Source organism: Octodon degus, unplaced genomic scaffold, assembly GCF_000260255.1.
Source record: "Octodon degus isolate 3935 unplaced genomic scaffold, OctDeg1.0 scaffold00162, whole genome shotgun sequence".
NCBI classification, from domain to species: Eukaryota; Metazoa; Chordata; class Mammalia; order Rodentia; family Octodontidae; genus Octodon; species Octodon degus.
Genome location: NW_004524738.1, coordinates 161946 through 170576, shown reverse-complemented (window position 1 = coordinate 170576; position 8631 = coordinate 161946).

Here is an 8631-nt window from a genome sequence, read left to right as displayed (position 1 = left end):
GGGGGAGGGATGGAAAGAGAACTTAGTACAAATAGGCATGCAAGATTGTCCGCAAATCACCCAATATATAAAAGCAATAACCAAAAACCTGTCCTAATCTCAACTTCTATGGCTAGAAGGACATTCAGTTTTGAGGTTCGCTTCTTTTTACCTGTGACACTGAGCATCAGGAAGGTGAGAATTTGAGCCTGAAAATCCATTATGCTTTCTGAGCTCTGCCTCAGGCTCAACAGGTGTCTGAAAATCCCCCCTTAAATAGAACTCTGAACATTTTTTGTGGTTTCTGAATGAGCGATATGCAAATCAGCAGGATGTAGGCACTCTCTGGCTTATGCATCCATGCGATAATTCAGCTTTTTTTAAATAAAAATTAGAAATTGCTATGGGAGAGGGAGGGATGTGCTCAGTCTTCTTCGCTGATGTGATACACAGTCATGGTTTTCGATCATTATATAAATAATTTGGTGACAATGCTACTTTGACCAGAATAGCAAGGAAAATTCTACTGGACAGTACATGAGGTGGATTTTCTCTGAATAAAAACCTGGTAGGATGACTCTTTGAGATGTCTACCAGAAAATCCCAACCCCAACAGATCTGCCTCCCTGTTCCCTGGATGCTGCTCACCTGAGACTTTGCCCATCCAACATGGTCTAACACCAATAAGTACACTGAAAACTACCATCTTATCATGTGATCCAGAGAAGAGAAATCCTCAAGGATGTTTATGAAAAGCGCAAACAGTTTCCATCTGGAGCAGAAAAACCACCTGTTATGGTTGGTGTCTAGATGTCTCCCCCAAGTCTCCTGGAGTCATGGGGTAGGCTTCTAGGGATTGGGATTAATTCATGATCCAAATGCTGGGGTTGTGGTTATGAGTGCTGCACCCTCAACAGAGGGTGCAGAGCCTGAATGCAATGTAAGGAAGGGTCAGCTCTCTCCTGCTGTTCCTCCCTTTTTGCTCCTGCTCTTTTGCTGTTTTCTGCCACCATGAACTCTTTCCCTTTGCCATGCACCACCCTGCCTCAGAGCCAGCTGATTATGGACCAAAACCTCTATAAACAGTGAACTGAATAAACCTTTTTCCCCCCTTAATTTTGGATGTCAACCATTTTGTTCAAGCAGTGTGAGAAAAATAACAGACAGCATCTGACACTCAAGCAAAATAAATCGTTCTGTCTGAAAGTGAGGGAACCTCAGTTATTGGCTCTTTATCAACCTTGACTTCTCTAGTTCTCTTCCCAAAGTGAGGTTTTACTCAAACTTGGAGTTTGAAGATCCCAAAGACATATTCAGAGTAAACAAGTACTGTGAGGTCTCAGTTGGACATCACTGTCCCAGCACCCAACCTGTTTGCCAGCACAAACATTGTTCTCAGGAGAGTCTCAGCTCTGCACCAGGGCTGTCCTTAGCAATCACAGGATGCTATGAAAGAGAAAGGGTAGGAAAAGGAATCTTACAGATTCCAAGACATCTGAAGTCACCCCCAAATTTACATAGATGCCTCAATTACTCTGTCCACTGAGATGCAGGACACCCAGAGGCTGTGGTCCACTGTCATTTATTCACATCTTCCCATCTAAGGTCCCTTGACTTATTTCAGTTCCTCTAAAAAGGCCCACTTCTCTCTGTTCCCTATAGGTGGCCTTCTTAGCCTTGCACCCAGGTACTCAACTATGTGGCTTTTTGCTTTCCCAAAAGCCTGTCCAGTGATCTCTGCCTCACTGCTCCTTATGAGTACAAATTAATTTTTATTTCTTAGACAAATTATGAGCAATGTTCTCTTACTACAGTGTTTAGGTAGATGCCATTCTTTTTCATCTGGTTGTGCTAGAGGATAGTTTTCAAATAAGGTATGCTTCCCTCATTAAAGTCTGAGCTACAGTACCAGAGGCAGATAATTAAGAGTTTGAGCAAAACAAGTTTGTCAACAATTTTAACCTCATTCCTAATTTGTATTGCAGTTCTACATTGATTGAAGGGATTCCAATGCTGCAAGGAATCATAGCAATATAGGTCTAGTTATTTCTCAAGGATGTGAAGCTGCCACATGAATTCTCTAATGAAGGAATTCTAGAATGGTTGGTTACTGATTTGCAAAGATGAGGAATAAAAACAAGGTAGGGAATTTGTGTGCAGATTTCCCATGCTCAGACACCAGTGTCCCAAGTGCTCCTGAGTTCTTCTGAAATCTTTACTATTTCCTCATAAGTTAACTCAAGACTCTGAGCTACCTTTTTTTATCTTTTCAAAGTAATTCATTCTATAGTTTTACCTTCTCTCTTTTTTGAAAAGTTTAATGTTTTATTTATCTTTCAAAATGACAGAGATTTCTTTTTTATCTCACCAGTATAGACATTAATGCTTAAGATCACACAGTAGAATATCATACAACAGTAAAGAGTAATGAGCTATAACATGTGACACCACGGGTGATTTTTCACAGACATGAATTAGACTTTAAAAAATCTCACATGACTAAGATCCAAAAGAAGAAGCTATTGCCTTGAGATGCATGCTGCAGATGAGGATACAGTGAAAAATGAAGAAGTGATTATACTAAAAGTCAAGATGATCATTTCCTTTGAGATAACTATGTGGTAAATGAGTATGTATGGTTTTTAGTGTTGCTATGTTTTATATGTTGGCATGTGTAATTACTTCAAGTTAGGACTTTAAAAATTTAGCACACCTAGTGTCCCACATGCTGAGCCAGGCCCCTAGGGTATGCTGAGCTGGGGAACGAGTCTGGGCAAGGTGGCGCATGGCTGTAATCCCAGCACTGGGGAGGCTCAAAACAGCAGGATCACCATGCGTCCAATCTGCATAGTGAGACCCTGTACCAAATACACAAATGAAAAAGATATACAGCACAAGTGGTGATTTAAGCTCAACAAATGCATCTACACTTTACAGTTGAAAAGATTCAAGGTCCAGCACAGGTCTCATGGGGCTAAAACCAAAGCAGTGTAAGAGCAAGAGCTCTGCAGGTCCAAATGGAACTCTTGTCACCTTTGGTGACGCATGTTATGCGTATGTCACAACCACAAAAATCTGACTGGTAAATATTGTTTACTGTACTGCTCAATGAATGAGTGACAAGAGGAGCTACTAAACACCACTTAAAAGTACACAGTTTTCAGCTAACTGCAGGGTTTTTGCATATGGATGTGGGCAGAGGGGGGTAATGACAAAATCTATCCAAATATATTGTAAGAAACCAACTACAAAATAAGAAAACGAAATTATTGTAAGAATTCAACTATGCTATATTATAGAAAATTGAAGATTTTGGCAGAACAACATCATTAAAGATAAATAACTTGGATTTATATAAATCTCCAAAATTGCAAGCACATTGTGAGGGCTACATGTTGGATAAAACAACATAAAGTAAGTGAAACATTAGATTAATTTTGTGGAAAAACATAGTCCTATAAGAAACATATTTGACAAAAGATAGTGAAATAAAAGAAAAATGCAATATGAGATTCAGATTCAAAGGTAAGATTAAAATATTACACAAAAATGAATTAATGTGACTTTTGGTGTAGACTAAAAAGGAAAGAAAATATGCAAGTGACTGATAATCATGAGATACAGAAATGTAGATAGAAAGAATTAAAAATAGTTGTTGACACTTAGGAGAAAAATAAGAATATAGTAGAAGAATAAAATTTAGAAAAGACCCTCAAGCATATAGAATGGATTCAAGAGAATTATAGATGCAGAAATCAAGCAAATATATTTAGATAATGGACGTTTACAAATTAGATACTGACAATATAATGATTCAATAAGGATGACAATATAAATATACATATGTCAAACCATTTCACCACAATAAAACATATAATTATATACTTACATTAGACATGAAAATTAAACATTATAAATTGATGCAATTATATAATGTTTAAGTGAATATATATCCAACTTGGAGGCTAAGAAGAAAAATTAATTCTAAAATAAAATAAAAACAAATGCAAAAAAGTGAGAAACAAATTAAGACTTGCAAGTAGTTCTAGAGGTGCCGGGGAGATTGCTCAGTAGAATAAGCACTTGCCTGGCAAGGGCAAGGGCCTGAGTTCAGTCCCTGGTTCTGCCAAAAAAAACCCCAAAACAAACAAACAAACAAAAACCCCACCAACCCCAAGTAGTTTTAAATCTGTGTTGAATATGAACTATATATTGTTACAAATTAATACAGAAGAAAAGGAAGAGAAAAAAATCTATAATAAAGATAAGCCATAAAATGGTAAAAAACGAGGGCCGGCAAGAGAGCTCAGTGGACTAAGTGCCTGCTTTGGCAAGCGTGGGAACCAGGGTTTGATCTGCGGTCCCACAAGCTGTGCCAGCCTTGCCCCCCAGGGTGCTCTGAGGCACAAGTTAGTCTGGGCATGGTGGTGCATGCCTGTAATCCCAGCTCTGGGAGGCTGTAAAGAAGAGGATCACTATGAGTCCAGGCTGCGTAATGAGACCCTGTACCAAATACATAAGTGGGAAAAAAGAAGAAATGATGATAAAACCACAACTAAGTTTTTTTTTGTTTGTTTGTTTTTCTTTTTGCAGAACTGGGGATTGAACTCAGGCCCTTGCGCTTGCCAGGGAAGCGCTTATTCCACTGAGCCATCTCCCCGGCCCCTCACAACTAAGTTTAAAAATTAAAAATATCAATTTATTGGACATGATAACATTTGAAAATGTTTGATCTGCCAAAATTTTCAATAAGAAAGTTGTACCAATGTTACAGATTTATCATGCAATCAAGCAAATGATCTTTAGGGTAATTATCAGAAAATCAAATTTTACTGCTATATGGAAACCTGGTCATAAATTTTCATAGAATCTTTACTCATAGAAGCTAAATTTAAGGAAACACCCTCATGTCTTTCTGCAGGTAAAAAGTTAAATATACTGCTTTACACCAAGAACATGACCTAACGCCCAGCAATGAAAAGTCTCAAACTATTGAAATACACAACTTCCTTAGATGATGACCCTCAAAGATGTCAGACTGAATGAAGATGCTATCAACAGGCGCTATCCACACCACATCTACTGCATCTTGGGTTATGAGTGCTGAGGACCTACCCCTGGTGTCTGCTGGACAAGTGGCCTAACGCCGACCACCAGCCTGTAGACATGCTGCCTTTCATGCAGTGGTTGCTAGAGGGCTGAAATAGAGAAGCAAACATACATCTAGCTCCGAAGGTCCTCTAGGCGCTGTGTGTAGATGGCTCCGTTGAGTATATTGATTGTTCTGGTAGCTACAGAAGTTACATAACTGATAAACTCTCCTAGAGACATGCACACATACAGCCAAGCAACAGCCCCTTCTCTGAATGATGCAGTTGAAGCCTCGATTGTGTCAGTAATGTAAATCCATCTGTCTGAAAAAGTCTCAGTGATGCAAAAACTCCTGAGCATGGTAGCACAATGCCAAGAAAAGGTGATTTTAGAGGCATCAGGTCACAGTTCCTAGTAGTGAAGAATCAGGGCAAGCCACTCTCAATCCTCCCTCGAGACCTGCACATTCCTCCAAGATTATGGTGGAGATGTCGATGGTCTTACAAATGAGGGAGAAACAAGGATGAGCAGGAAGGATGCACCTGGTGTAGCAAAGACACTCTGACCTATGGACTGCGGAGGTGTCCAGGGCTGCAGCACTGGGGGGGGGGTACTATAATTTGCACATAGTAATAATCTGCTGCACCTTCAAGCCACAGGTTGCTAATGGTGAGTATGAAATCTGACCCAAGGCTGGTGAGATAGCTCAGTGATGTAAAGCGCTTGCTTAGGTGAGGTTAGGCAGAGTGCAGGGACTGTGGATCAAACCCTGGCATCACATGCTGCACCAGCCCAGCCTCAGGGCAGGCTGAGCCTGTCACACAAAAGAAAAAGAAATCTGACCCCCAGATCCACCAGTGCTGAATTCGCTCAGCTGGATGCCAAGGAATTGAGCAGTGGAAGAGCCTGTCATGGATTCTTCTGATACCAGGATAAGTAAATCTTCTGCTTGGAGCTGGAAAAAGACTCTGCACTTGCAGCTGATGGTGGCCCCTAACGTGAAGACACAGCCAGGAATCATGGAGACTGCGTGATCATGTCTCCCCAGGCACCTGGAATTAGGGATTTACAGCACATTTAAAATGTACTGGGCCGGCCAAATAGCTCAGCAGATTAAAAAGTCTGCAGGCAGATGCAGGAACCAGAAGTTCAATCCCTGGACCTGTCATGCCGGCCCCACCCTTGAGGCACACTGAGACTGAAATTGAGACTGGGCATGGTGGTGCATGCCTGTAATCTCAGCACTTGGGAGGCTGTAAACAGGAGAATCACTATGAATCTGATGTAGTAGTGAGACACTGAATACCCTGTAGACCCTTCCCTAAAATACAGAAAAAAATAATGTAATTAAAATCAGAAATTTTGAGTTTATTTACTAAAAAAATCAGACAGATTTATATAATTTTTCTTCTACATGATAATGCCATCTTTCACTTTTAAGTAATTACTTTTCTAAATCTCACCATCTGAGACCCAGAGTACTGAGAAGAAGGGGAATTGGGACAGTGACATCCTGCCTCTGGTCAGCTGTCTCAGCCACTCAGCCCTGTAGCTTTCTGCGAAACTGTAAAGTAATTAAAAGAGCACTTAAAAGTGCCATCATCCTAGAAACTGTGATTATATGCCCACAAGTGGTGACTTTCAAACTGTAACTTTCAACAAAATTTCCAAATTTCTTACAAAACTGCTGCAGTCAACTTGAAAACAAAATTACATTTGTTGGCTTTTGCTGTGTTAGCATATGATTTCAAAACATGTATTGGAGCATCCAACTATGGCGTCAGAATGCAAAATATACTTACACCACTGTATAGCGTTAGGAGAGTACACCATTTATATCTCTGTCCCAGGTTCTTTTTCTATTTTAAATACATATTTGATGCTCCTCTTTGGTATCTCTCTCCTAGACATCTCAGCCAACACCCACCCCCTGCGTTTCCCTCACAACAAAACACGAACTCAGGAAATATTATCACTTCTTTAGGAATCACCCTGTCACTACTTTTGATTTTCACTTACTTTCCCCACCCCAAAGATTTTGGGTTTATTATAGGCTATGTTTGAGCATGCTCATCAACTATACACCCCAAAATACTTCCAAAGTGTTCTTGATCTATGAACTTCACAAATGTTTCTTTTTTTTTTTTGTCAAATGGTTTTGCAATATAGTAATGTTAACCTGGGCTCATCCAAGCACTTTACATTCGTAGATTACTCCCTCAGAAGAGTATTCAGGAGCATCTTATGTCGTGGCTTCTGAGGCTAGAGGAGAGTAGGGCTCTGGCAACCCAAGTCTTCAACATCCACACTGGTGAATGCCTCTTCTCCAGCTTGCAGTGCAGTTACTAAGTACCATGCTTGATTCTTCAAAATTCTGTTTACATCTTCTCAGAGTCTACATCTAGCCAGATTCTTGGATTAGCTTTTGTAGCTCTGCTCTGTTGACAAACAGAACTCAAGTTTGCAGGACTGGCAATCCTAACATCTTTCATAAGCATTCACTTCTACATCTTTGATTAAATTAATGGTATGCTATAAATTTAATTGCTTTCAAAAGTGTCCTTAATCAACTCTGGCTGTGATGTACTTGTCTCACTTTCTCAATGAACAGCTCCTTTGTTGAAATCTCTGTCACTAACAGGTGCCACAGCTCCCCCTGTGGGTTGTTGATGAAATATCTGGAGTCCTGAGTCCTGGTAGAAGAGCAATTTTTTGTTTAACTGAAAATGAAATTTAAAATACTTGTGAAATCGTACAAACAACAGGGCAATTATTTCTGTATAACAGCATAAAATAAAGAGTACCAGACCAGGACTCTCTTGGAAGAATGTGCTTTGAGTCAAGTGAACAGAGCCTCTGCCCTCCTAGAACTTTCACTTGAAGTTGAGGAGGGTATAACAAGCGAATGCATCACCGTTCTGCAGGCATTCCTGCTCTGGTCCTTGGAGCAATGGGTGTCGAGGTCCATTCAGTGTCTCCTGCTTGCTCAACAAGGACAGATTCTGAGGAACAGGGAACAAGTTTAGGCAACTGAGCATCTGTGTTCCCTAAGTAAAAAGCTCAAATATAGACTCATTAATATTCACTTACTCAAATCCTATTTTGATTAAACACATTGATGTTTCACTGCACCGCGTCTGTAAAGCTAGAAACCACCCAACATATGATTCTATAACATATTGATACCGTACCTGCAAAGGAATTGGAGCCGCTCTTGGCAGAGCACCTTTTAGTTTTATTTATTTTATTTTTTAATGCATTTAGGACACGGTGTATAGGGTATACCGGGTCTCACTATGTAGATTGGGCTTGTAGTGATTCTCCTGTTTTCAGCCTCCCAAGCGCTAGGATTGTAGGCAGGAGCCACCCCGCCCAGTCTCAATTGCTGTCTTGGAGCACCCTGGGGTGGGACCTCCACTGCACCCTGGGAATTGAAGCCTAGTTACTGCGCTCTGCTGAAGTAGGTGCTTTAGTCCACTGAGCTATCTGGCCGGCACTAGAGTTTAAATTTATCGGGCCGGTGAGATAGCCCAGTGGACTAAAGCACATGCTTAGGCAAGC